General features: G+C 46.2%; 1 protein-coding gene and 1 long non-coding RNA gene across 3 annotated transcripts in view; one reads left to right on the top strand and one right to left on the bottom strand.

Moving 5' to 3' along the window:
* The window catches only part of gfra4a (GDNF family receptor alpha 4a), a 273,181-nt gene that overhangs the window by 118,096 nt on the left and 127,352 nt on the right, over positions 1–27,733 (top strand). The gene's annotated exons all lie outside the window — the stretch shown is intronic.
* Positions 11,072–11,859, bottom strand: LOC132888625 (uncharacterized). The gene is made up of 3 exons (XR_009654959.1): positions 11,712–11,859; positions 11,272–11,428; positions 11,072–11,132 (listed from the first exon to the last, which is right to left on the bottom strand). It is a non-coding gene; the product is annotated as an uncharacterized LOC132888625 (long non-coding RNA).

Below are 27,733 nucleotides of genomic sequence, written 5' to 3'. Positions count from 1 at the left end.
TTATTGGGAAGATGGTCTGCTAAAACGAAAGTGGATTCCATCACATCTTGCAGACGGAGACTTTGATTCTGTCCACCAGTTAGTTGTTCCTGCAAAATATTGGTTACATGTGTTGACACTCGGACATGATCACGACTTTGCAGGCCATTTAGGTATAACAAAGACGTATAATCGTGTTTTGCGTTACTTCTTTTGGCCTGGTATGAAGGCTGATGTTGTTAAACATTGTCGCTCATGTTATAAGTGTTAGGTTGTTGGAAAGCCTAATCAGTGCATTTCCCCACCGCCACTTTGTCCAATTCTAGTTATTGGCGAACCTTTTGAACGGGTAATTTTAGATTGTGTTGGGCCCTTGCCCAAGACCAAGTCTGGGAACCGGTTTTTGTTAACCATAATGTGTGTTGCCACTCGGTATCCCGAGGCTTTCCTCTTGCGTTCGTTGAAGGCCAAGCCTATTGTAAAGGCCCTTCTGCGATTTTTCTCTATGTCTGGTCTCCCAAAAGTAATTCAGACTGACCAAGGTTCTAATTTCCTCTCTCGTTTATTCAAACAGGTGCTGCATGAGCTGTTTATCAAGCACGCAGTATCTAGTGCGTATCATCCAGAGTCCCAGGGCGCGCTAGAAAGATTCCATCAAACTCTAAAGTCAATGCTGCGTACTTATTGCTTCGAATCTGAGAAAGAATGGGATGAGGGAGTTTCTTTGCTTTTGTTCGCTGTTCGTGAAACGACACAAGAATCTCTTGGTTTCAGTCCAGCAGACCTTGTGTTTGGTCATACAGTTCGCGGTCCTCTGAAACTGCTTAAAGAAAATTGGGAGTCGGAAGAGTCTAATAAGAAATGTAACATTCTTGACTACGTGAGTTCATTTCGAGAACGACTGCACAGAGCTTGCGAGTGCGCTCGGGAGGCTTTGTCCTCGGCGCAGAGAAAAATGAAAAAACGCTTTGATCGCAAGGCTGTGCAGCGCTCTTTTGTAAAAAGGGATAAAGTGTTGGTTTTATTGTCCGTGCTTGGTTCGTCACTGTCCGCCAAATTCTTTGGCCCTTATGAGATTGACAGAAAACTCAGTGAAACTGATCATGTAGTAAAAACGCCTGACAGAGGGCGGAAAACGCGTGTGTGTCACATCAATATGTTGAAACCCTATGTGACACGAGAAGGTGAGAGCAGTGATTCTCCGGTAACTGTCGCAACAGTGTCAGCAGTAGCGCCTCTGCCGGAAGAGGATGGCCTCAATTTCGGCGATGTGCCAGTGTTTTGCGCTCGCTTTAAAAATTCTGAGATTTTGAAAGACTTGCCTTCATTTTTGTCTTATTTGCCCGTGTCTTATGCAACTGACATGCAACATCTTATTTTACAGTTTCCTGAGTTGTTCTCTGATGTGCCGTCTTTAACGAATGTGCGAGCCATGACATCGATACGCAAGGCTATGCGCTGATTAAGCAACATCCATATCGGGTAAATCCATCTAAACGTGCAATCATGAAGTCCGAAGTGGCCTATTTAGTTGAACATGGTTTAGCTCAGCCAAGTTTTAGTGCGTGGAGTTCGCCCTGTCTTTTAGTCCCAAAGCCGGACGGTACATATCGTTTTTGCACGGACTATAGGAAGGTTAATGCCGTTACCAAGTCCGATTCATTTCCATTACCATGCATGGAAGACTGTGTTGATAGGGTGGGTTCGGCTTCGTTTGTTACCAAATTAGACCTTTTGAAGGGGTACTGGCAAGTACCGCTGACACCCAGAGCTGCTGAAATTTCTGCCTTTGTTACATCAGACAGTTTCCTGCAGTATTCTGTAATGGCGTTTGGTTTAAAGAATGCGCCCTCTACCTTCCAGCGTTTGATGAATAAAGTGCTTGCTGGAGTTTCTAATTGTGAAGCATATTTGGATGACGTCATCATTTATTCATCGTCATGGGCTGAACATTTGGAAGATGTTCGTATCGTCTTTGCGCGGTTGAGGGATGCGTTTCTAACTTTGAATCTTGCCAAGTGCGAGTTTGGGAAGGCTACTGTCACCTACTTGGGGAAACAAGTTGGCCAGGGTCAAGTTCGCCCTTTAGAGGCCAAGGTGTTGGCTATTGTACAGTTTCCCATACCAACCACGAGGAGGGAGCTGCGCAGGTTCTTGGGCATGGCAGGCTACTACCGTGGTTTCTGCCGAAATTTTTCTGATGTCGTTCTTCCTTTGACAAATTTGTTAAAACATGGTTGTGACTTTGAGTGGTCTCAGGATTGTGAGTTGGCATTTAAAAATGCAAAGGCTTTGTTGTGTAGTGCGCCAGTATTGGCTGCTCCCAATTTCCAGCTGCCTTTCAAACTGGAGGTTGACGCCAGTGCCACAGGTGCTGGAGCTGTTCTTTTACAGGAAGATTCGAATGGAATTGATCACCCCATTTCGTATTTTTCAAAGAAGTTTTCTAAACATCAACTTCATTATAGCACAATCGAAAAAGAAGCTCTAGCTCTGTTGCTTGCTTTACAACATTTTGAGGTGTATGTTGGGTCAACCACAGTTCCTTTGATTGTTTTTACTGACCATAATCCTCTTGTTTTTCTATCCAGGATGCAGAACACAAACCAGAGACTGATGCGTTGGTCTCTGTATTTACAAGGTTTCAACCTGGATATCCAGTATAAGAAGGGCAAGGATAATGTCTTGGCAGATGCTTTGTCCCGCATTTAGTGTGGATTTGTAGTGTCAGTGTTTATTCTAGTACCATATAATGTATATGTATATGGCAGTTTTTTGTTCAACCTATAGTAGGTTGAACTTTTGGTGGTGGGGGTGTTACGTATTACGCCTCCTGTGTTTGTATGTGTGCATGTTTCTCCTTTCTTGTGTGTGTCTTTCTCTCTCCTCAGGTGTAGCAGTTTGTGTTGGCTCCTCCTCCTTTCACCTGTTTCTACTTGAGGAAGGCCTATATAAACCTGTGCTTCTACCTGTTAGGGGGGAGAGAGGGTTTTGGGGTTTTTGTACGCTCGCCTTGCCATTTCGCGTCTGTCTGCTTGGTTGGAGGGTTGGCTCCTGGGGCTGCCACCCTCCTTGTTGGACTTTGCATTCTGTTTTTTTCTATTACCTTTTGTTAAGTATTCTTGTAAATAAATTTCACCTTTTTTTACCTTATGTTGTCTTGCGTTTTGGGTTTATGTCACCACCCTTTTTTTTGATTGTTCATGCCTCCCTAGAGCATGTAACAATAGTAAAATAAATAGACTATAAAGTCAGAGCATATCCGAGTTCAGGGCGGTTATGGCTTTTGGAAAGAAGCTGTTTTTTAATCGATTTGTCTTTGTCCTGATGCACCTGTAGCGCCTCACTGAGGGCAACAGGTTGAACAGATCAAAGCCAGGGTGGGAGCTGTCCTTGATAATATTCTTAGCTCTGCTAAGGCAGCGGGAGGTGTAAATGTCCATCAGGGAGGGGAGAGGGCAGCCAATGATCTTCTGTGCTGCCTTAACTACCCTCTGGAGCCTCTCCCTGTCTGCAGCAGTGCAGCTGCCGTACCATACTGTAATACAGTATGTCAGCAGGCTCTCGATGGATGAGCGGTAGAAAGTCAGCAGCAGGTTGGAGCTTAAGTTGTACTTCCTGAGGACTCTCAGGAAGTGTAGCTGCTGCTGAGCCTTCTTAATGACTGCTGTAATGTTTGCTGACCAGGAGATGTCAGCGGAGATGAGGACACCGAGAAACTGGAAGGTGTGGACCCTCTCCACATACACGTTGTTGATGTAGAGGGGGGCTAGGTCAGTGCTGTGCTTCCTGAAGTCAACAATGAGCTCTTTGGTTTTCTTGGTGTTCAGAGCGAGGTTATTTTCTGAACACCAGGCTGCCAACTTCAGGACCTCCTCTCTGTAGGCTGCCTCGTCTCCCTTTGAGATAAGTCTGACCACTGTGGTGTCATTAGCAAACTTGACGATAAGGTTGTTGTTGTTGTGGGTCGGACTACAGTCGTGGGTGTAGAGGCAGTACAGGAGGGGGCTCAGCACACAGCCCTGTGGAGAGCCGGTGCTCAACGTGCGGGTGGAGGAGAAGTGGGGGCCAAGTCTCACAGTCTGGGGCCGGTTAGTAAGAAAGTCCTTTAACCAGGCACATGTGAGGGGGGGGAGGCCGAGAGTGTCCAGTTTTCTAATAAGGATGTCCGGGATTATTGTATTAAAAGCTGAACTGTAATCCACAAAGAGTATGCGGACGTAGCTCTGCTACTGCTCCAGGTGATTTAGCGCAGAGTGGAGAGCTACGGCAATGGCGTCCTCTGTGGATCTGTTTGTGTGATATGCAAACTGGTAGGGGTCGAAGTCTGGGGGGAGGTGGTCCTTGATATGCTGAAGAACTAGTCTCTCGAAGCACTTCATGATTACTGGGGTGAGGGCCACAGGACGGTAATCATTCAGGCTGGTGACGGGAGACTTCTTCGGCACTGGGATTATTGTTGCAGATTTTAGGCAGGGCGGGATGACTGCCTGAGCCAGGGAGAGGTTAAAGATCCTGGTGAAGGTAGGGGCGAGCTGGTGGGCACACGCTCTGAGCACCTTACCAGGTACACCATCTGGGCTGGCAGCTTTCTTGGGGTTCACTGCCAGGAGCACCTGTCTGACATTGTGCTCCTGTACAGTGAAAGGAGTGGTGTAGGAACTGTGTGGTGGTGGGGGCAGGGTAGGAGCAGATGAGTGCTGCTGAGATGTTTCAAAGTGAGCAAAGAAGCGATTTAGCTCCTCTGCTAGCAGCGCACTCCAGTCTCCTGTTGGCACATCACAGTCTCTGAAGTTTGTGATGTCCTGAATGCCCTGCCACACCTCCCGTGTGTTGTTGCTGGACAGGTGGGACTCTATGCGCAGCCTGTGGTCCGCCTTGGCTTTATTTATTCCTCTTTTCAGATCAGCTCAAGCAGCTCTGTACAGAGCTCTATCATCTGACCTGAAGGCAGCATCGCGAGCCCTGAGGAGTGAGCAGACCTGGCTGGTCATCCAGGGTTTCTGGTTTGGGAAGACCCGGATGTTTTTATCCACCGTCACATTCCCGATGCAGAACTTGATATAGTCCAGCACCGTTCCTGTGAATGTCTCCAGCTCCTGGTGTTCAAATAAGTCCCAATCTGTCTGTTTAAAGCAGTCCTGTAGTTTGGAGAGTGCGTTGTCAGGCCAGGTTGTGATAGTCCTTGTGGTGGGCCTGGCTCTGCATTTGAGGGGGGTGTAGGCTGGGGAGAGCAGGAGGGAAAGATGGTCTGACTGGCCGAGGTGGGGGAGGGGTATGGCTCTGTACGCATGCTTGATGTTGGAGTAAACATGATCCAGAGTGTTCTCCCCTCTAGTGGAACACTTAACATGTTGATAAAACTTCGGCAGTACAGTCTTCAAGTTGGCCTTATTAAAGTCTCCTGCGATTATGTGAACACCGTCAGGGTGGGCTCGCTGCTGTTTGTTAATGGTGTTCAGCAGGAGAGAGAGCGCTGTGTTTACACTGGCATCAGGTGGAATATACACAGCTGTGACAATCACTACAGTTAGCTCTCTCGGTAGAAAAAAAGGCCGGCATCTTACAGACATATACTCAAGGTCTGGGGAACAGTGTTTATCTATAATTGTTCCGTTGTTACACCAATTATCATGCACGTAAATACAGAGCCCTCCCCCTCTGCTCTTACCGGAGTTCACATTCCTATCCCAGCAGAGAAGAGTGCGGCCTGCTAGCTGCAAGCTAGCATCGGGTATTTCCGGATGAAGCCAGGTTTCTGTGATGATTAAAACACAGCAGTCCTGAACATAGCGATTTCCAGCGAGTTGTAATTCCAGATCATCCGTTTTATGCACCAGGGATCTGGCATTGGAGAGATACAGGCTCAGTAGAGGTGGCTTGTGTGGTTGTTTTCTTAGCCTTAGCATAGCACCGGACCTGCGGCCCCGCTTCTGCTTTCTCTCCCACCTCCATCTGCGCCACCTCCTAGACCTGGCAACAATCCACGGAGAGCCCGGTGGTCTCACTATGTCATCTGGGATGTTATGCATGAAGAGAAAGTCACTCGAAACAGATGCCTGATGTTGGTCACCGATGGCTAAAAGTGTCTGGCGGGTGTACTGGATGTTTGCAGAACTGATGTTGCACAAACAAGCAAGAAAGAAATACAAAAACAAACAAAAAAAGAGCACTGAAAAGGAGAGCCGTAAGCCGCTGCAACCACGCGCGCCGCCATCTTGACCATTGTTTATGACTAATGTGCATTTATTTCAAGACCTGAGTATTTTGATACTGTTGTTAAATACATAAATGAGAACAACACAGAGCACCATAATATAATATAATATAATATCAACAAATAATAATACTAGTATATTGGAAAACTTGGCAACTTGGTGTATGAGTATTGAAAACAAATATACTTACTATCATGACTATAGTACCCAAAATATGTCCAACATGCTTTCTGCATTTAACCATTTATGAGAGAGAAAGCATTAGGAGCTTCATATTGACTAGGAATCAACTTGAAAAAAATTAATTATTCCATAAAAATCATATCGCAGCCAAGGCCTACCCTGCTCCCAGGTTTGCTTATAAGTCCTTTGTCGTTTCTCCTTCTCGTACGCTTTATCGGTGGCCTTTTTCTCCTCTTCAGACCGAGGTCGCTTTGTCCCCATCTCTGCCGGTTTCTGTACACCTTTCAGAAAATTCCACATCGCAACGTAGCTTTGGCAGATGTAGATGTAAACAACAAAAAAACACACGTGTTTAAATGGGCGATAATGTGGCCACATCTATTGAATTTGTTAACGTGATGTGGCAGCAGGGGCGTGGCCAAGCATCGGTCTGTGAATGGAGGGCGGAGTCAGGGAAGGTAAGTGGTGGAATCATTGCACCTGATGGGGATTAACCTGTGTTTGTGTGTCTTCCCCAGTGACTGTGCCCTTTAAAAGGAGAGGAGAGCAGAGAAAGGGAGCTCTCCCCAACCAGAACGTGTGTGTGTGTGTGTGTGTGTGTGTGGCTGGGAAGTGATAAAAGGCTGAAAAGCTAGCAATAAATAGTTCATTGAGAACTCAGTTCTGGCCTACCGTGCTTCTGTGCTCCACCCACCTGGTCCAATACTACACGTGATTACCGCGATATTCAACGAGATACGTTATATGCATGCGCAGTAGTGAAAAAACCGACAGCCTGACTCGTACACGATATGATTCGGAATTCTTCGGTAGTTTCCGTCCTGCCGATAAACACATCAATTAACACAGACACAGCACATGCTTAATATGTGGCAGCTTTAGTTGACGGTGTGTCTGAATCTTCGCTTCATATATATATTTTTATTTTCAACTAGCCAGCCGGGCTGGCTAGTTACAGGAATTACCTGCCAAATGACAAATTAAGTCACCTCGGGCAACCGGACCACCGCGAATTTCAAGCCCTGTATGTACAACCCCGATTCCAAAAAAGTTGGGACAAAGTACAAATTTGTAAATAAAAACGGAATGCAATAATTTACAAATCTCAAAAACTGATATTGTATTCACAATAGAACATAGACAACATATCAAATGTCGAAGGTGAGACATTTTGAAATTTCATGCCAAATATTGGCTCATTTGAAATTTCATGACAGCAACACATCTCAAATAAGTTGGGACAGGGGCAATAAGAGGCTGGAAAAGTTAAAGGTACAAAAAAGGAACAGCTGGAGGACCAAATTGCAACTCATTAGGTCAATTGGCAATAGGTCATTAACATGACTGGGTATAAAAAGAGCATCTTGGAGTGGCAGTGGCTCTCAGAAGTAAAGATGGGAAGAGGATCACCAATCCCCCTAATTCTGCACCGACAAATAGTGGAGTAATATCAGAAAGGAGTTTGACAGTGTAAAATTGCAAAGAGTTTGAACATATTATCATCTACAGTGCATAATATCATCAAAAGATTCAGAGAATCTGGAAGAATCTCTGTGCGTAAGGATCTCATCTCATCTCATTATCTCTAGCCACTTTATCCTGTTCTACAGGGTCGCAGGCAAGCTGGAGCCTATCCTAGCTGACTACGGGCGAAAGGCGGGGTACACCCTGGACAAGTCGTCAGGTCATCACAGGGCTTGCGTAAGGATCAAGGCCGGAAAACCATACTGGGTGCTCGTGATCTTCGGGCCCTTAGACGGCACTGCATCACATACAGGCATGCTTCTGTATTGGAAATCACAAAATGGGCTCAGGAATATTTTCAGAGAACATTATCTGTGAACACAATTCACCGTGCCATCCGCTGTTGCCAGCTAAAACTCTATAGTTCAAAGAAGAAGCCGTATCTAAACATGATCCAGAAGCACAGACCTCTTCTCTGGGACAAGGCTCATTTAAAATGGACTGTGACAAAGTGGAAAACTGTTCTGTGGTCAGACGAATCAAAATTTTCAGTTCTTTATGGAAATCAGGGACACCGTGTCATTCGGACTAAAGAGGAGAAGGACGACCCGAGTTGTTATCAGCGCTGAGTTCAGAAGCCTGCATCTCTGATGGTATGGGGTTGCATTAGTGCGTGTGGCATGGGCAGCTTATACATCTGGAAAGACACCATCAATGCTGAAAGGTATATCCAGGTTCTAGAGCAACATATGCTCCCATCCAGACGATGTCTCTTTCAGGGAAGACTTTGCATTTTCCAACATGACAATGTCAAACCGCATACTGCATCAATTACAGCATCATGGCTGCATAGAAGAAGGGTCCGGGTACTGAACTGGCCAGCCTGCAGTCCAGATCTTTCACCCATAGAAAACATTTGGCGCATCATAAAACGGAAGATACGACAAAAAAGACCTAAGACAGTTGAGCAACTAGAATCCTACATTAGACAAGAATGGGTTAACATTCCTATCCCTAAACTTGAGCAACTTGTCTCCTCAGTCCCCAGACGTTTACAGACTGTTGTAAAGAGAAAAGGGGATGTCTCATAGTGGTAAACATGGCCTTGTCCCAACTTTTTTGAGATGTGTTGTTGTCATGAAATTTAAAATCACCTAATTTTTCTCTTTAAATTATACATTTTGGGCGGCACGGTGGTGTAGTGGTTAGCGCTGTCGCCTCACAGCAAGAAGGTCCTGGGTTCGAACCCTGGGTCCGGCGAGGGCCTTTCTGTGTGGAGTTTGCATGTTCTCCCCGTGTCCGCGTGGGTTTCCTCCGGGTGCTCCGGTTTCCCCCACAGTCCAAAGACATGCAGGTTAGGTTAACTGGTGACTCTAAATTGACCGTAGGTGTGAATGTGAGTGTGAATGGTTGTCTGTGTCTATGTGTCAGCCCTGTGATGACCTGGCGACTTGTCCAGGGTGTACCCCGCCTTTCGCCCGTAGTCAGCTGGGATAGGCTCCAGCTTGCCTGCGACCCTGTAGAAGGATAAAGCGGCTAGAGATAATGAGATGAGAATTATACATTTTCTCAGTTTAAACATTTGATATGTCATCTATGTTCTGTTCTGAATAAAATATGGAACTTTGAAACTTCCACATCATTGCATTCCGTTTTTATTTACAATTTGTACTTTGTCCCAACTTTTTTGGAATCGGGGTTTTGTGTATATATATATATATATATATATATATATATATATATATATATATATATATATTATTATAAGCTTATAGCCAATGGTAGGGCTCTTTCCACAGCAGCTAGGCATTTGAGTTCACATAAATAAGAAAAAAATATTTCCAAATGCACAAATAACATGTATGACCAGCTGTGTAAACACATTTTTATGAGCACCAAGTGCATACAAAAAAGCTCCCAGTAGAACAAATTGTTATAAGTCACATAGCTTGTCTGGCCTGTTTGAACCATGCATGTATATACAGTGGCCTGCACAATTATTGGCACCCGTTGTAAAGAGGAGTAAATAGGGTTAGAAAAACCTCAGTCTCTCTAGATCATCCAGGGTCCCAGGCCCTGTCTTGTGCTGTCTCCTCTTCAGGTCACCCCACAGGTTTTCAATGAGGTTTATAGGCCGTAAGGTGAACCCCGTTTTCGTTTCATCTCGCTCCGATGTCTCCGAACTACGAAATATTTATTTTAAAACTAAGAATGAGTACTAGAAAGTGTGGCGAAAAAAGTTCTCACCTTATAATCCTGTCAATTCCTCGCACCGAGCAATCGCGTGGCGAACTATTTTCCTCTAAAAATGACGTGTTGGGACATCACGTGACCGGTCTGGACCAATCGCGTTGCCGATTTTTGACCACAGATCAGCTGACAGCTTGCGTAATTACAGTCACATTAGTAGAAAAAGTCTCAAACACCCTCCAAAGTGGGTGAAATGTCTTCTAAGTCCTAAATAGTGCTTTAAATACATCACTAAGACAATATTGCATATATGTGGTATATTGAAGTGTTTATATTATTATTAGAATAAAAATAATTTTTATTATCACCATTATTATAGTACAAAATATGGTGTAATGATCTATAACTAGGACCATTCATGTATTCATTCTCTTAGGTTATTAACTATAAAGTACTGATCAACCATAAAACAATTTGCTTGAAAAACAGACCTACAATGTTACACAGGCAGTAATGGAATAGAGTATTGACTCGTCATTGTGGGCTATACACACCATGGATTAGCCATAAAATGGCATATATAATATATAGGCAATGCGTGTGATTTCAGATCAAGATTTAAGAAATTGTGCAGGAAGGAGAAGAGTCCATAGGAATAATAATACACAATAATAATAATAATAATAATAATAATAATAATAATACAACCTATATATAATATTGCAGTTCTATTGCTCAGTTCAGAGGCACAATGGCAGGGATTCAAGTATTCACTACCTATGCAGCGGCACAGTAGAGGTAGGTAAACGCACTAGGCAGCACTATGCACCTGCAGCAGCGGCAACAAAGAAGATGCAAGACTGAGTCATCATACAACAGAACTATGTGGCAAATTGCAAACTTTAATAGAAAATGTAAACAACAAAACAGTGATATATACACATTACAAATGCAAATTTATATATACACAAATATATATATATATATATATATATATATATATATATATATATATATATATATATATATATATATATATATATATATAAGTCCTGTGGCATGGTGCAAAAAGGCAGGGGTCAGCATCCAGGCAATGACCTAGGTGTCAGTGACAGAGAAAGAGAGAGGGGGGGGGAAGACACACACACACACACAGTGCTGTGACTAATTGTCTTCACATTGAACAGTAGCAAGTAGCATTCTATGGTCATGTATGAGAAGTTAGTACATGGCTTACTTGTCCTTCTCTTGTCTAGCAGGCTCATTCAGAAATCTGGTGTACTGCTGGTAGCAGCTCTTGTGGTACTGCACCTCCAGAGCCACACAGTCTTTGTCCTTAATGTGTACCAGAATACTGTGGTCATCTTTAGTCTCAGCAGCAGTCTGCAACTTGCCTTGCCAGACAGAAAGACATGCTTATTACCACATAGGAATTTAAGTTTGCCAGTAGCATATTCACATAAAGGCACACATATGTTACATGCATACAAACATTGAAAAATAACATCCATGCATGCAAACACACTTGCAGAGGGAGATAGCACTGTAGATAGTCATCAGTGATAGTGACCCATTGTGTGTGTGGGGGCAGGGGGGTTGATCAGTGATTGTGACCCTTTGTGTGTGTGTGTGTGGGGGGGGGGGGGGGGGGGGGGGGGGATGGGTGGGTTTGCTTACCTGCTGTTAAGGTCTCAGCTTTTGAAAGAGCTTCCCTTTGTCGTTTGCCTCCCTTTAAGACGAATTTGAGGGTTTTTTTTTTTTACATATAATGCACAGGGCAGGAAGGACGGGACCTGAGCTGGACATAGGCAGTGCTGACCTGGATCTAAGACTCAGTGCTGCCCGATGTTGAGGGGCCAGCTTCGGAGGGGGGGGCAGCTTCGGGGGGTCTTGCGGCGTCTTGAGTTTCATCTCCCCCTTCTTTCTCGCACACCATACGCTTTCCCGCTCGTTCAATAGCAAGTTTGTCCGTAAACCTGCGGTAACATGCAGGGTGGAAGGCAGCATCCTCGGGTATCTTGTCAAACTCTAAATCTAAAGTGTTTGTAGTTTTCGGCTACTCTCCTGTTCTCACCGCTCAACTGCAGCCACTGTCGGATACTGTCCTGGTATGTATTCCACCGTTTGAAGGTAAATTCCTGGGTCACTCCGTGCTTCACAGAAGCTATATGCATATAGCACTGCTTACGTGCAAGAAGTTTTCTCCTTTTTGCCGTTATTTCCAAACTTTCCTCTCCTCCACTGCTGCTAGATGAGACTGTGGCGGCTGCCATGTTGGTCTCTTGTTTACGAAATGGGGATACGTCAGCAACCGTGGAACCTGTTCTGTAGCGAAATCTTATTCCGCGGTGCCAAAATATCATTCCGCGCAGATGACATTAGTTCGCTTTTTCAAGCCTTTGTGCGAAAAATTGACAGCATTACAAGGTGAGAACTTTTTGATGACATCATTTCATAATACGTCCATTTTTAAGAATTGGATATTATGTAGTTCGGAGACGTCGGAGCGGAATCTTGTTTCTGAAAGACTTTTCGGGGTTCACCTTACGGCCTATTAGGTCAGGGGACTGAGATGGCCATGGCAGAAACTTGATTCTCTGGTCAGCTAATCATTTTTGTCTTTATTTGGACAAATGCTTCAGAGCTTTTTCCTGCTGGAAGATCCAATGACAACCCAGTTTTAGTTTCCAGGCAGCCGAATTTTGGTTGAAAATGTCCTGGCATTTCATGAAGTCCATGATGCCATGTACCCTGTTAAGGTTTCCAGAGCATCCCTGCCAAATAATCTCTTGGCATGGAGGTGGCATCTGATGGTGGTTTTGGAGACTTTTACTTTTTCTTGTAATTCACAAACAGTAATCCTTGTGGAATATTTTTGCCTCTCTTACCCTCCTCCTCACTGTACATGGGACAAAATAAACTTGGGTCCTCTTCCAGGCAAATTTGCAACAGTTGCAGTTGGTGTCCAATTTTTTTTTTATTGACCTAAGAGTAAAAATGGGCATTTTCAGATGAGTAGCTATTTTTTTTTATAACCATTCCCTGACATCTGAAGGTCAACACACTTCTACCTCATTTGGTTTGTGTCTTCTCTTATCTTTCCCATGTTGATGGATGACTAAGGGAATTTGGCCTAAGTGTTACCTCATAAATTTGCCCCAGTTAATCAGGAAGTCATGGATTACAGCTTGAATGTTCCTACACACTCCAATCAACTTAGAAATATACAATTTAAATAGGAAACATGTTTCATTTACTTTGTGTTCACTATCATTTCCAAGGCTGCTAATAATAGTGGCACGTATTTTTATTGAAAATAATTATTACTTCATGAGGGATTTGTTTTTCTCTGAATAAATATATTTCAATTAAAGGTTGGATTTTTCTCATTTTATCAGTGCGCGATGAAGGTACTTCACCAAAAGGTGGATTTTTTTTCTAACCCACAGTGCCCTCCACAATTATTAGCACCCATTTGCAAATGAACGAACAAACAAACAAGTAAATAAATAAATAAATAAATAAATAGGTCTTTCTGTGTGGAGTGTGCATGTTCTCCCTGTGTCTGCATGGGTTTCCTCCGGGTGCTCTGGTTTCCCCCACAGTTCAAAGAAATGCAGATGAGGTACGATAGAGCCAGTGTAATTGGCACAAGCTGTCGTGGTTTCTCAGCCATAATGTATGGACATATATATCTTGCTATCCATCTGTCCATCCATCCATTATCCATAACTGCTTATCCTGTACAGGGTCGCAGGCAAGCTGGAGCCTATCCCAGCTGACTATGGGCAAGAGGTCGGGTACACCCTGGACAAGTTGCCAGGTCATCACAGGGCTGACACATAGAGACAAACAACCATTCACACTCACATTCACACCGACGGTCAATTTAGAGCCACCAATTAGCCTAACCTACATGTATTTGGAGATTTATATATAAAATAAGACAAGCCCTCAGGTGACTGCAGAGACCAGTTCTTTATTTGCAGAGTCTACCACAGCTGAGGCGTGTGAGTAGGCAGGCACTTACGAATGTATGTGCAGTGGAAGACAGCTCTAAGGTAGCGAACAAAGCCAAAACATGAGACAGTGATCAAGGTCAGAAAACAAGCGAGGGTCGAGTGATCAGCAAACAGCTGCCTCTCGCGTTTAGTACTTGTTTGTTTATTTGTTTGTTTGTTGTTTGATCATTCTTCTGTGAGTTGTTGTGTTGTTGATCTTTTGGGTTTTTTTTTTTGTATGGATGTGTCTAATCCTGCACTGCACTGAAAACAACCATGGACTTGGCTTACAGTATTGGTCTACGATTGGACTGCTTATAGTGATTTTAAACACTTGTCTCGCCTATGGATACTACCATGACCATGTTATGGGCATGGCGGGTGAAATCCAGTATAGCAGAGAATTCCTTCTACTGATGCATGATCATACATCTACAGATCATGCAGCCGTAATTAACTCCATACCGAACTATCTCAGAATTAACTCAAAGAAACGGACTACCTGGACAAAGCGTAAACGAGGATCTAAAGGGAGTATTTGGCAAAGACTGAGGAGACTGAAAAACAAACTTCCTCTGCTCGTCACTCTGCTCATCAACACTCAGTCCCTAAAGGTGAAAACTGACGAGCTGACAGCGAATATTTGCTATCTGCACGAGTACCGGAGCTCCTGTGTCGTGGCCATCACAGAGACATGGTTGGACAACATCACGTCCAGCGAGGTGGAAGCCCCCAGCTTCTCTGTGTTTAGGACTGACCGGGACCCTACAATCACCAGGAAGACCCATGGGGCGGGGTCTGTCTACTCATTCGGGACAAGTGGTGTCAGACAGTGGTGGTGAGAGACAGTTTGTGTACCCCTGATATTGAACTGCTGTGTGTCTCTCTTCGGCCTTTCTATCTGCCCAGGGAGTTCCCTCAGATCTTTTTTACTGTCGTATACATACACCCAAAGGCAAATTTTGACAAGGCACTGGAAGTTATTTTTAATCTTTCCCACAAGCTTGATCCACTGTCCCCTGATGCCCCTAAGTTTATCTGAGGAGATTTTAATAATTGTTCTGTGAAAAAGTGCTTATGCACATGTAATCAGTGTTGTTTTTGGTAGCCATTTATGATTTAGTTTTAGTCTTAGTCTTTTGGACGAAATGCTTATTAGTTTTAGTCACATTTTAGTCAATTCCATCCTTGATAGTTTTGGTCTAGTTTTAGTCGACGAAAAGTAAAAGAGTTTTAGTCCAGGTTTAGTCATTCATTTTAGTCGAAAAAATAATTACTTTAAAATATTAAATTAGGCCAGTACAGAGATAGGAAATTGTAATTGAGGTTGACAGGTTGTACCTAACATACTCTCTACATAAACGCTGTCTAGTGTGCATACTCTCTACATAAACGCTGTCTAGTGTGCATACTCTCTACATAAACGCTGTCTAGTGTGCATGCTCTCCACATAAACGCTGTCTAGTGTGTATGTTCTCTACATAAACGCTGTCTTGTGTGTATACTCTACATAAACGCTGTCTAGTGTGCATGCTCTACATAAACGCTGTCTAGTGTGTATATTCTACATAAACGCTCTCTAGTGTGTATACTCTACATAAACGCTGTCTAGTGTGAATACTCTACATAAACGCTGTCTAGTGTGTATACTCTACATAAACGCTGTCTAGTGTGCATGCTCTCTACATAAACGCTGTCTAGTGTGTATACTCTACATAAACACTGTCTAGTGTGCATGCTCTCTACATAAACGCTGTCTCGTGTGCATGCTCTCTACATAAACGCTGTCTAGTGTGCATGCTCTCTACATAAACGCTGTCTAGTGTGCATGCTCTCTACATAAACGCTGTCTAGTGTGTATACTCTACATAAACACTGTCTAGTGTGCATGCTCTCTACATAAACGCTGTCTCGTGTGCATGCTCTCTACATAAACGCTGTCTCGTGTGCATGCTCTCTACATAAACGCTGTCTCGTGTGCATGCTCTCTACATAAACGCTGTCTCGTGTGCATGCTCTCTACATAAACGCTGCCTAGTGTGCATGCTCTCTACATAAACGCTGTCTAGTGTGCATGCTCTCTACATAAACGCTGTCTCGTGTGCATGCTCTCTACATAAACGCTGTCTCGTGTGCATGCTCTCTACATAAACGCTGCCTAGTGTGCATGCTCTCCACATAAACGCTGTCTAGTGTGTATGTTCTCTACATAAACGCTGTCTTGTGTGTATACTCTACATAAACGCTGTCTAGTGTGCATGCTCTACATAAACGCTGTCTAGTGTGTATATTCTACATAAACGCTCTCTAGTGTGTATACTCTACATAAACGCTGTCTAGTGTGAATACTCTACATAAACGCTGTCTAGTGTGTATACTCTACATAAACGCTGTCTAGTGTGCATGCTCTCTACATAAACGCTGTCTAGTGTGTATACTCTACATAAACACTGTCTAGTGTGCATGCTCTCTACATAAACGCTGTCTCGTGTGCATGCTCTCTACATAAACGCTGTCTAGTGTGCATGCTCTCTACATAAACGCTGTCTAGTGTGCATGCTCTCTACATAAACGCTGTCTAGTGTGTATACTCTACATAAACACTGTCTAGTGTGCATGCTCTCTACATAAACGCTGTCTCGTGTGCATGCTCTCTACATAAACGCTGTCTCGTGTGCATGCTCTCTACATAAACGCTGTCTCGTGTGCATGCTCTCTACATAAACGCTGTCTCGTGTGCATGCTCTCTACATAAACGCTGCCTAGTGTGCATGCTCTCTACATAAACGCTGTCTAGTGTGCATGCTCTCTACATAAACGCTGTCTAGTGTGCATGCTCTCTACATAAACGCTGTCTAGTGTGCATGCTCTCTACATAAACGCTGTCTAGTGTGAATACTCTACATAAACGCTGTCTAGTGTGAATACTCTACATAAACGCTGTCTAGTGTGTATACTCTACATAAACGCTGTCTAGTGTGTATACTCTACATAAATGCTGTCTAGTGTGCATGATCTCTACATAAACGCTATCTAGTGTGTATACTCTACATAAACGCTGTCTAGTATGCATGCTCTCTACATAAACGCTGTCTCGTGTGCATGCTCTCTACATAAACGCTGTCTAGTGTGCATGCTCTCCACATAAACGCTGTCTAGTGTGTATGTTCTCTACATAAACGCTGTCTTGTGTGTATACTCTACATAAACGCTGTCTAGTGTGCATGCTCTACATAAACGCTGTCTAGTGTGTATATTCTACATAAACGCTCTCTAGTGTGTATACTCTACATAAACGCTGTCTAGTGTGAATACTCTACATAAACGCTGTCTAGTGTGTATACTCTACATAAACGCTGTCTAGTGTGCATGCTCTCTACATAAAGGCTGTCTAGTGTGTATACTCTACATAAACACTGTCTAGTGTGCATGCTCTCTACATAAACGCTGTCTCGTGTGCATGCTCTCTACATAAACGCTGTCTCGTGTGCATGCTCTCTACATAAACGCTGTCTCGTGTGCATGCTCTCTACATAAACGCTGTCTCGTGTGCATGCTCTCTACATAAACGCTGTCTCGTGTGCATGCTCTCTACATAAACGCTGCCTAGTGTGCATGCTCTCTACATAAACGCTGTCTAGTGTGCATGCTCTCTACATAAACGCTGTCTAGTGTGCATGCTCTCTACATAAACGCTGTCTAGTGTGAATACTCTACATAAACGCTGTCTAGTGTGAATACTCTACATAAACGCTGTCTAGTGTGTATACTCTACATAAACGCTGTCTAGTGTGTATACTCTACATAAATGCTGTCTAGTGTGCATGCTCTCTACATAAACGCTATCTAGTGTGTATACTCTACATAAACGCTGTCTAGTGTGCATGCTCTCTACATAAACGCTGTCTCGTGTGCATGCTCTCTACATAAACGCTGTCTAGTGTGCATGCTCTCTACATAAACGCTGTCTAGTGTGCATGCTCTCTACATAAACGCTGTCTAGTGCAGACATCCCAAGTCTCCCGGAAGTTCCATATGACAGAGTGCGCGAGGGAGCGCAAGAGAGACCGCGTGTGTGCCTGTTCATGTCACTCATGCTAGACAAAGAGCATCCTGATTGGTTTACAGACATCCAAACTCATTTCAGGGAGGTGTCGTGACCCCCCCCCCCCCGCCCCGCCCCTGCTGATGGGAAAAAAGTCATGCGTCATGACACCTCCCTGAAATGAGTTTCTGCAGGTTGGGATGTCTGCTAGTGTGTATACTCTATTGTTCACAGACTCGTGTTTCTGCCTCCATTTAACATGTCGCAATGCGCTGATAGAGTACAAACATGTCATGATGAACACACAACTAAAAGATGACCACGCTGTCCGTTAATGTAAATATGATGGTGTGGCAGCGGGGGGTGTGGCCAAGCAGCAGTCTGTGAATGGAGGGCGGGGTCAGGGAAGGTAAGTGGCTAGGTCATTACACCTGATGTCAATTTGTGTGTGCGTGCGTGCGTGTGTGTGTGTGTGTGTGTGTGTGTGTGTGTGTGTGTGTGTGTGTGTGTTTGTTGCAGGGATGGAGTATAAAGGGAGGGGGAGAGGAGAGAAGGGGGCCCCCGACCACAGCACTTGTGTGAATGAGTGAGTGAGCGAGTGCGTGAAAGAAAGAAAGAAAGAAAGAAAGAAAGAAAGAAAGAAAGCTGAAAAGCTCAATAAAAGTGCGTTTGTGTAAACATGAACTCTCGCCTGCTGTGCTTCTGTGCTCCACCCACATCGGGGATTACTACAGTGGTGCTGAAACCTGGGATGCGCACAGAAGGAAACCGCCCCATGGAGTCCTCCCCGTTCAAAGAGCTCATCCTTGCCCTCGCTACCGCCCAGCGGAACCAACATCAAGAGCTGATCACCCTCCGGAAGGAGCAGCAGCAGCGCTTTGAAGCCTTGATGCTGGCCCAGCAGGAAGATCGCCAGGCGTTCCGGCACCGGCTCATGTCAGCAGGGCCGCCGGCCGCCGCTGCCGCCACCCTCATGAAGATGGGACCGCAGGACGATCCGGAAGTGTTCCTCGCTCTCTTTGAGCAAACAGCCGAGGCGTGGGGGTGGCCGCTGGAGCAGCGCGCGGCGTGCCTCCTCCCGCTCCTAACTGGCGAGGTGCAGCTCGCAGCGCAGCAGCTCCCTGCTGACAGCCGGATGGTTTATGCAGACCTGAGCAAAGCCATCCTGCAGCGGCTCGGCCGCTCCCTGGAGCAACACCGTCAGCGCTTCCGGACATTGACACTGGAGGGGGTCGGCCAGCCATTTGCATTCGGCCAGCAACTCCGGGACGCCTGCCGGCGGTGGCTGAGGGCAGAAGACCGCGACGCCGAGGAGATCATCGATCTGGTGGCACTGGAGAAGTTTATCTCTCAACTTCCGGAAGGAACGGCGGAATGGGTCCAGTGTCACCGCCCGGCGTCGCTGGAACGAGCCATCGAGCTGGCGGAGGACCATCTGGAGGCTGCGCTGACGGCAGGCAGACGAGGTGCCTCCCCTCGCTTCTCTTCCCCCTCTCTCTCTCCCTCTCTCTCTCCTGTCTCTGGTCCCCTTCCCCACCCCGTTCTCCTGCCACAAAGGTGGCGGCTGGCCCCTCCCCAGCCGGCCCATAGTACCCGTGGTGTCCTCCCCTCTCCCTCTTCTGTGTCTGTGTTGTCTCCCCCTCAGGTGAGTGACACCCATAACACCAGTGCAGAGGGAAAGCCTGGGCCGGTGTGCTGGCACGGCGGGGAATCGGAGCATCTCCCGAATCAGAGCCCCGCAAGGGAGGTGGGGGCTGTCATCCGGATCCCTGACGCGCCAGAAACTGCCCCTGATCGGGCCGGAATGTATCGCGTACCGGTGAGTATTCAAGGGGGTACATATCACGCTTTGGTGGATTTCGGTTGTAATCAGACCTCAATTCACCAATGCCTGGTGCAAGGTGAGGCATTGGGGGGAGCACAAGCAGTGAAGGTGTTGTGTATGCACGGGGATGTTCACCATTACCCTCTAGTGTCTGTCTATATTCTATTCCGGGGCCAAACGCATAAGATGAAGGCGGCGGTTAATCCTCGTCTTACCCACTCGTTGATCTTGGGTACTGATTGGCTGGGATTTAAAGAATTAATGGAGTATTTAACACGCAGTGGGTCCTGCCCTAGTAGGTCACGGGAAGATCCTGGTGTGGCATTGGCTGGAGAAGCTGTCGCAGAGCCGTCCGTGTCAACACTGCGTCAGAGTGAGGAGCAGCCCGCTCCTCCTCCCTCTCTCGGGGATTCTCTTGGGGATTTCCCGTTAGAGCAGTCGCGAGACGAGACTCTGCGGCATGCGTTTGACCAAGTGAGAGTAAGCGATGGTCAAACTCTTCAGCCAAGCACGGCACCAACCTTTCCCTATTTTGCCATTATTAAAGATAGACTGTACCGAGTGACGCAGGACACTCAAACCAAGGAACGAGTAACCCAGTTGTTAATCCCAAAGAGCCATAGGGAACTCGTATTCCATGTGGCTCACTTTAATCCCATGGCAGGACACTTGGGGCAAGACAAAACACTAGCCCGAATAATGGCCCGGTTCTATTGGCCTGGGATTCGCGGGGATGTCCGTCGGTGGTGTGTGGTGTGCCGTGAATGCTAATTAGTAAATCCTGCGGCCACTCCAAAAGCGCCAATGCGCCCTCTTCCTCTAATCGAGACCCCGTTTGAGCGAATTGGGATGGATCTCGTCGGGCCATTAGATCGGTCAACACGGGGATATCGCTTTATTTTAGTTCTGGTGGACTATGCAACGCGATATCCGGAGGCAGTGCTTCTCCGCAATATCTCAGCACGCAGTATTGCGGAAGCGCTCTTCCGCGTTATCTCCCGGGTCGGGATTCCGAAAGAAATCCTGACAGACCAAGGCACCTTGTTTATGTCACGCACACTGCACGAGCTGTATGGGTTACTGGGGATTAAGTCCATCCGCACCAGTGTATATCACCCACAAACGGATGGATTAGTAGAGCGATTCAACCAGACACTCAAAAACATAATCCAGAAATTCGTTAGTGAAGATGCGCGTAATTGGGATAAATGGCTCGAACCCCTGTTGTTTGCAGTACGAGAGGTCCCACAAGCCTCCACAGGGTTTTCTCCCTTCGAATTATTATATGGGCGTAAGCCGCGTGGCATTCAGGATGTGCTGCGGGAAAACTGGGAGGAGGGACCTTCACAGAGTAAAAATGAAATCCAGTATGTTCTTGACCTGTGCGCAAAACTCCACACCCTCACGCAATTAACCCAGGAGAATTTACGACAGGCACAAGAACGTCAAAGCCGACTGTATGACAGGGGCACGCGCCTTAGAGAATTCATGCCGGGAGAAAAAGTACTCGTATTATTGCCCACGTCGAGTTCTAAATTAGTCGCCAAGTGGCAAGAGCCCTTCGAGGTCACACGGCGAGTCAGGGACGTCGACTATGAGGTAAAGCAAACGGATAGGGGTGGGGCACTGCAAGTATACCACCTCAACCTTTTAAAACGCTGGAATGAGGGGGTCCCCGTGGCGTTGGCATCGGTAGTCCCAGAGAAGGTGGAGCTGGGACCAGAGGTAAAAAGAATAACATCGCAGGACACTCCGGTCCCTTGTGGAGACCACCTCTTGCCGATCCAACTCACGGAGGTAGCCAGGTTGCAGAAGGAATTTTCCGATGTGTTCTCTCCCCTTCCGGGCCGTACCCACCTCATAGAACACCACATCAAAACACCCCGGGGGTGGTAGTGCGTAGCCACCCTTACCGCTTGCCCGAGCACAAGAAAAAGGTGGTTCGGGATGAACTCAAGGCCATGCTCGAAATGGGCATAATCGAGGAGTCCCACAGTGACTGGAGCAGCCCAGTGGTCCTGGTTGCCAAGACTGATGGGTCGGTCCGGTTCTGTGTGGACTATAGAAAGGTCAATGCGGTGTCTAAATTTGATGCGTACCCAATGCCTAGCATTGATGAGTTGCTTGATCAGTTAGGTGCTGCTCGCTTTTATTCGACACTGGATCTAACCAAGGGATATTGGCAGATCCCCTTGACTCCTCTATCCTGAGAGAAAATGGCCTTTTCCACACCGTTTGGGTTACACCAATTTGTCACGCTCCCCTTTGGGTTGTTTGGGGTGCCCGCTACGTTCCAGCGGCTTATGGACAGGGTCCTCCACCCTCATGCTGCCTACGCGGCTGCCTATCTAGATGACAATCATCTACAGTCATGATTGGCCGTGGCACTTGGAACACCTGAGGGCTGTTCTAAAGTCGCTGAGGCGAGCGGGCCTCACAGCTAACCCGAAGAAGTGTGCAATTGGGTGGGTGGAAGTACGGTATCTGGGGTTCCACTTGGGTCATGGGCAGGTGCATCCCCAAATTAACAAGACTGCAGCGATTGCGGCCTGCCCGAGGCCCAAGACCAAAAAGGAGGTGAGGCGGTTCTTGAGGCTGGCTGGCTATTATCGTAGGTTTATACCTAACTATTCGGACGTCACCAGCCCGCTAACCGACCTCACTAAAAAGGGGCTCCAGATCCGGTCCAGTGGACGGAGCAATGCCAACAGGCCTTCTCGGAGGTAAAAGCTGCACTGTGTAGGGGGCCACTTTTACACTCCCCTGACTTCTCTCTCCCCTTTATTTTGCAGACTGATGCATTGGACAGAGGGCTGGGGGCCGTTTTGTCCCAGGAGGTGGAGGGTGAGGACCGCCCAGTGCTGTACATCAGCCGAAAGCTGTCGATGTGCGAGAGCAAGTACAGCACAATTGAAAAAGAGTGTCTTGCCATCAAGTGGGTGGTCCTCGCCCTCCGATACTACCTGCTGGGGCGCCCTTTCACTCTCTGTTCGGACCACGCGCCCCTCCAGTGGCTCCACCGCATGAAGGATGCCAATGCGCGGATCACCCGTTGGTATCTCGCTCTCCAGCCATTCAAATTCAAGGTGATCCACAAGCCGGGGGCACAGATGGTGGTGGCGGACTTCCTGTCCCGTCAGGGGGAGGCGTCAGCTGCAGGCCGGACAGCTCCCCAGCCTGAGTCAGGCGGTGGGGGTATGTGGCAGCGGGGGCGTGGCCAAGCAGCAGTCTGTGAATGGAGGGCGGGGTCAGGGAAGGTAAGTGGCTAGGTCATTACACCTGATGTCAATTTGTGTGTGCGTGTGTGTGTGTGTGTGTGTGTGTGTGTGTGTGTTTGTTGCAGGGATGGAGTATAAAGGGAAGGGGAGAGGAGAGAAGGGGGCCCCCGACCACAGCACTTGTGTGAATGAGTGAGTGAGCGAGTGTGTGAAAGAAAGAAAGAAAGAAAGAAAGAAAGAAAGAAAGAAAGAAAGAAAGCTGAAAAGCTCAATAAAAGTGCGTTTGTGTAAACACGAACTCTCGCCTGCCGTGCTTCTGTGCTCCAACCACATCGGGGATTACTACAGATGGCTAAACGTGCTGCTAACGTTAGAGTAGCCAGGTGTGCTGCTGCTCATTTAGATATATTAAGGCACAGCAACAGGTCTGAAAAGCTACATTTCCCTCTGTATGTTTCACAGTAACTCAAATATGGGTCAATATGCTGTATGACAAACCATTCAGTTGCTGTCCCACCAATAATCCCTGCAGGACAAGTTTTACTCATGACATGTTAAATGAATTTAAGGTGGCTTAACCAAGCCAACTTTAGCATGAAGCTAGCGGTCCCATTCATTTTCGCCAAGTCACGGTGTTTTGGAAAACTTCATAGGAAATTCATCACAGACCGATTGTTGAGTGACATTAACCAAAGCTAGCAAACGTATACATGATCTGTTAACAGGACTTCTTGTAACGTTAACTTACCATCGCAGAAATAGCAGCATGGTGAGCCTTTAGATGCCTCTTGAGGTTGGTCATATTCTTGCCATGTAGTTTATAGCCACAGCGTGTACCTCTGTCTCCCACTACAAGGCATTCCATTTTAGTTTCTGCTGGATTATGTGTAAATTATGTCCATAAATCATCGCGTCTTTTCCGCCCACCAAGCCCTTGTGCTGGCATTGCTGCCGCCATGGTCCATGAACTGTGTGGCTGCTCCGGTGTGCACTGTGCCCGGACATGCCTAGTGGGCATGACCAAACAAGGACAGGATGCAGGTGCATTGCTGATATTTTCAGCATTTGGCAGACAGGTTGCACGCACCGTTGGAGGAAACGCCATGCATTTTGATCGTCCTATAGCCAACCCACTAACATTTTCATCTTGTCTCGTCTTGTCAACGAAAATAACAGATACGTCTCGTCATATTTTTGTGATCAAAGAGTGATGTTTGGCTCTTCACTGTCTCGTTTTAGTCATGAAAAAAAGATGTGTTAACGAAATCATTTCGTCATTGTCATCGTTAGCGAAAACAACACTGCATGTAACCAGCATGAAAAATCAGGTCACTAATCCTATATTTGTCATTTAGACAGTTACGATAAACCTCAGGTAGGGGGCAGTGTTCCCCCCGCTAGTGTTGTTTTCCCCGTGAACCTAGGTCAGGTATCGCGTGAAGTCTGCACCTGCGAGCAGATGCCATTTTTCTCTCAGACATGAGGCAGACAGCAGCAGAGCAGACCGTACCGAGAGAGTCGGTAGCAGAAAAAAAACAAAGAAAACACAAGGCAAAGTGTAGCAGACAGCCGCGGATAAAGGCAGAGAAGTCCGCAGGCAGACCCGGTGGTCACAGGTGAATCCAGGTTTCATCCTGATAAGCTGTGAGCCGAGGAGAAAAAACCCCTTTGTGAGAGTAAATGCTTGAGACGCCGGTTGTTTTTTTTTGCTAGTCTGATCTACTGTCCGAGAAATAGAGAGAAACGATTAAGATGGCGAGCCCAGCCCAGCGATTCTGAGAGAGAGAGAGAGAGAGAGAGAGTTGGAGATGCAGTGTGACCAGCTGCAGAACCTACCTTGACAACTCCAGATCATCTGAATCTCACACCCTGAGAACAGATAAGACACACACATTCCTTGCCTACCTGGGTAGTAGTTTATAGGAATTGAGGACAAAGAAACTGAATGGACATTGATACACTGAACACATACACACACACTGGATCTTTCTTCTTGAACTGAACCTACCAGAATATCGAGCAGGAGAGCTCGAGTGCTGTGTGGTTATTTTTGCATGTAACGGAGAGTGTTGTGGTTTGGTTACATGAAACTAGCGTTGTGTTAGTTGTGTTATCATTGTGCTATCTTTCTTTCTTACGGTGTGAGTATTTTGTTATTTTTGCATGTAACGGAGAGTGTTGTGGTTTGGTTACATGAAACTAGCATTGTGTTAGTTGTGTCATCATCGTGCTATCTTTCTTTCTAACGGTGTGAGTAATTTTTCAACCACAAAACGTTAAAGTATACTTTAGGACTTATTTTTGTACTTCATAATTGTTTTAGGCATACTTTGCATGGAAGGAAAATTGACGTGGTGATCTTTGTTTACATGAAAGTAGCATCGTGCTAGGGGGTAGGGCTTTCTTTAATGTCATGCAAATGAGCACCATTATGTGCCCGCCCTGCACCCAGAGTAGCTGAGATGGAAAACTTTGAGGGCGATTTGAGGGAGAACTTTTCTGTTTTAAGAGGTATGCACTTTCAAAAGGCCACACATTCTTCAAATATTGTCAGATCTCCACATGGAAGGCATCATTGGAAAGCTTAGAAACTGTACTTTCTGAATCTGTCAATAACTCAAAATGCCCGCGGGCGGACATGTGTCCCTGGATTCCATTATCTGACACAATTGCTTGTTTTTAATGTTAACAACAAAATGCTCCAAATGTTTTTTACTGCTTTTATTGAGTGTTTTAACTTGCTGTATCATCTGCTGGTTTGGAAATGCCACTGAGTCGCAGAAAAAGACAATCAGAAGGATGGTTACAACTGCCAGCAATTTACTTGGGATCACTATACCAAGTATAGAACAAATTTATAAAGATAGACTGGTGATAACGGCAAATAATATTGTTTGACTTTACACACCCTTTGGCCTCTTTTTTTTTAAGTACTGCCATCTAGGTGTCATTTTTGCTCACCCTTTCTGACTAAGAACAGATCCAAATTTTCATTTGTACCACAAGCCATAAAAGCCTTAAATCAGTTGAAGTAGCTAGACGTCCAGCTGATTTGGCCATCCCCAATGGTGCATAGTGCATTGTAGGCGTGATGAATGTTATTTATGTTATTTTTGTTGGTGTCTGATGTATCTACTGTGTGTTGTGTTATATGTTTGACGTTCTGTCATGAAGTGCCTTGTGATTGTGTTGCAATCCCAACTGCCCCTCGGGAACAATAAAGTTATCTACTACTACTACTACTACTACTACTACTACTAACAGAGTATCAGAGAGAAACCAGGAATCAAGAAAACGAGAGAACACAAGCAAGAGATCAGACGGAAAGTAAGCAATCAGAAGATAACAAGGCTTGGTACAAATGGTAGACCGGAACGATACTTCGCAAAGAGTGTGTGTGAGTGAGGTGCTTATATACTGGAGGTGAGTGATTGAGGAAATAGGTGACAGCTGTGATGTCAGTAGGTGGGGGACAGAGGGCGCTGTGTCCATGTTTGTAGTCAGCTCGTTGTTAACGGGATTACTGACAGACCCCCCCGAGGAGCTACCTTTGGGAGCTAAAGTCTTTCAAGGACGTCCTTGACCTCTTGGTGCTGGTTTGCTGGGGTGCTGAGCGTGGAAATCTTGCTTGAGTAAAGGGTCGAGGATGTCCTTGGCCTTGACCCAAATCTGTTCCTCTGGGCCGTAGCCCTCCCAGTCTACCAGTATTTGATCTGGCTGCCTCTGTGTTGGGAATTAATGACCTTGTGGGCCTGGTAGATGGGTTCCCCGTCGAGGTTCAGCGAAGGGTGGTCAGGAGTGGGTGTGTTCTTGGTGAAAGGACCTGTGATGACAGGCTTGAGGTTGGAGACATGGAACATGGGTCAGATTCTGCTGTGAGGTGGCAGTTCAAGCTGGTAGGAGACATCATTGATGCGGCGTAGAACTTTAAACGGTCCAATGTATCGTGGCTGTAGCTTCTTGCAGGCTTGTGTCTCCCGTAGGTTCTTGGTGGCGACCCATACGTGGTCTCCCGGGAGATACATGGGAGTCTCTCCTCGATGGCAATTCACGTAGGTCTTGTACTTGGTGCAGACAATTTCAAGGCGCTGGTGAACCTCCTCCCAGACAGCTTGACTGCGCTTGAACCAGTTGTTGACTGCTTGAACTTCTGTGGGTGTGTCGTCCCATGGGAACAGGGGTGGTTGCTAGCCAAGTATGCACTGAAAGGGTGTTAGCCGAGTTGCAGAGTGCTTCAGAGAATTTTGTGCATACTCGGCCAATGGCAGGAAACGTGCCCAGTCCCCCTGGTTGCGCACGCAGTAAATACAAAGGAAGCAGCCGATCTCCTGGTTTACCCACTCTACCTGTTCATTGGTCTGGGGGTGGTATCCAGATGTGAGACTAACAGACATCCCCAGCCTCTCCATGAAGCTCAACCAGAATTTGGAGATGAACTGTGGGCCTCAGTCACTAATGATGCCTTCCAGGATGCTGTAGTAAGGGAAGATATGTTGGACTAGGAGCTCTGCGGTTTGTGCAGCCGTGGGAATGCCTGGCAGAGGGATAAGTTTTAGAGCCTTCGAGAATCGGTCTATGGTGACCATAATCGTGGTGTTCTGGGATGTGGG

Source organism: Neoarius graeffei, chromosome 7 (genome assembly GCF_027579695.1).
Source record: "Neoarius graeffei isolate fNeoGra1 chromosome 7, fNeoGra1.pri, whole genome shotgun sequence".
Classification (NCBI taxonomy): Eukaryota; Metazoa; Chordata; class Actinopteri; order Siluriformes; family Ariidae; genus Neoarius; species Neoarius graeffei.
The sequence above is the reverse complement of the archived record's forward strand: the minus strand, read 5'-3'. Positions and strand labels throughout refer to the sequence as shown.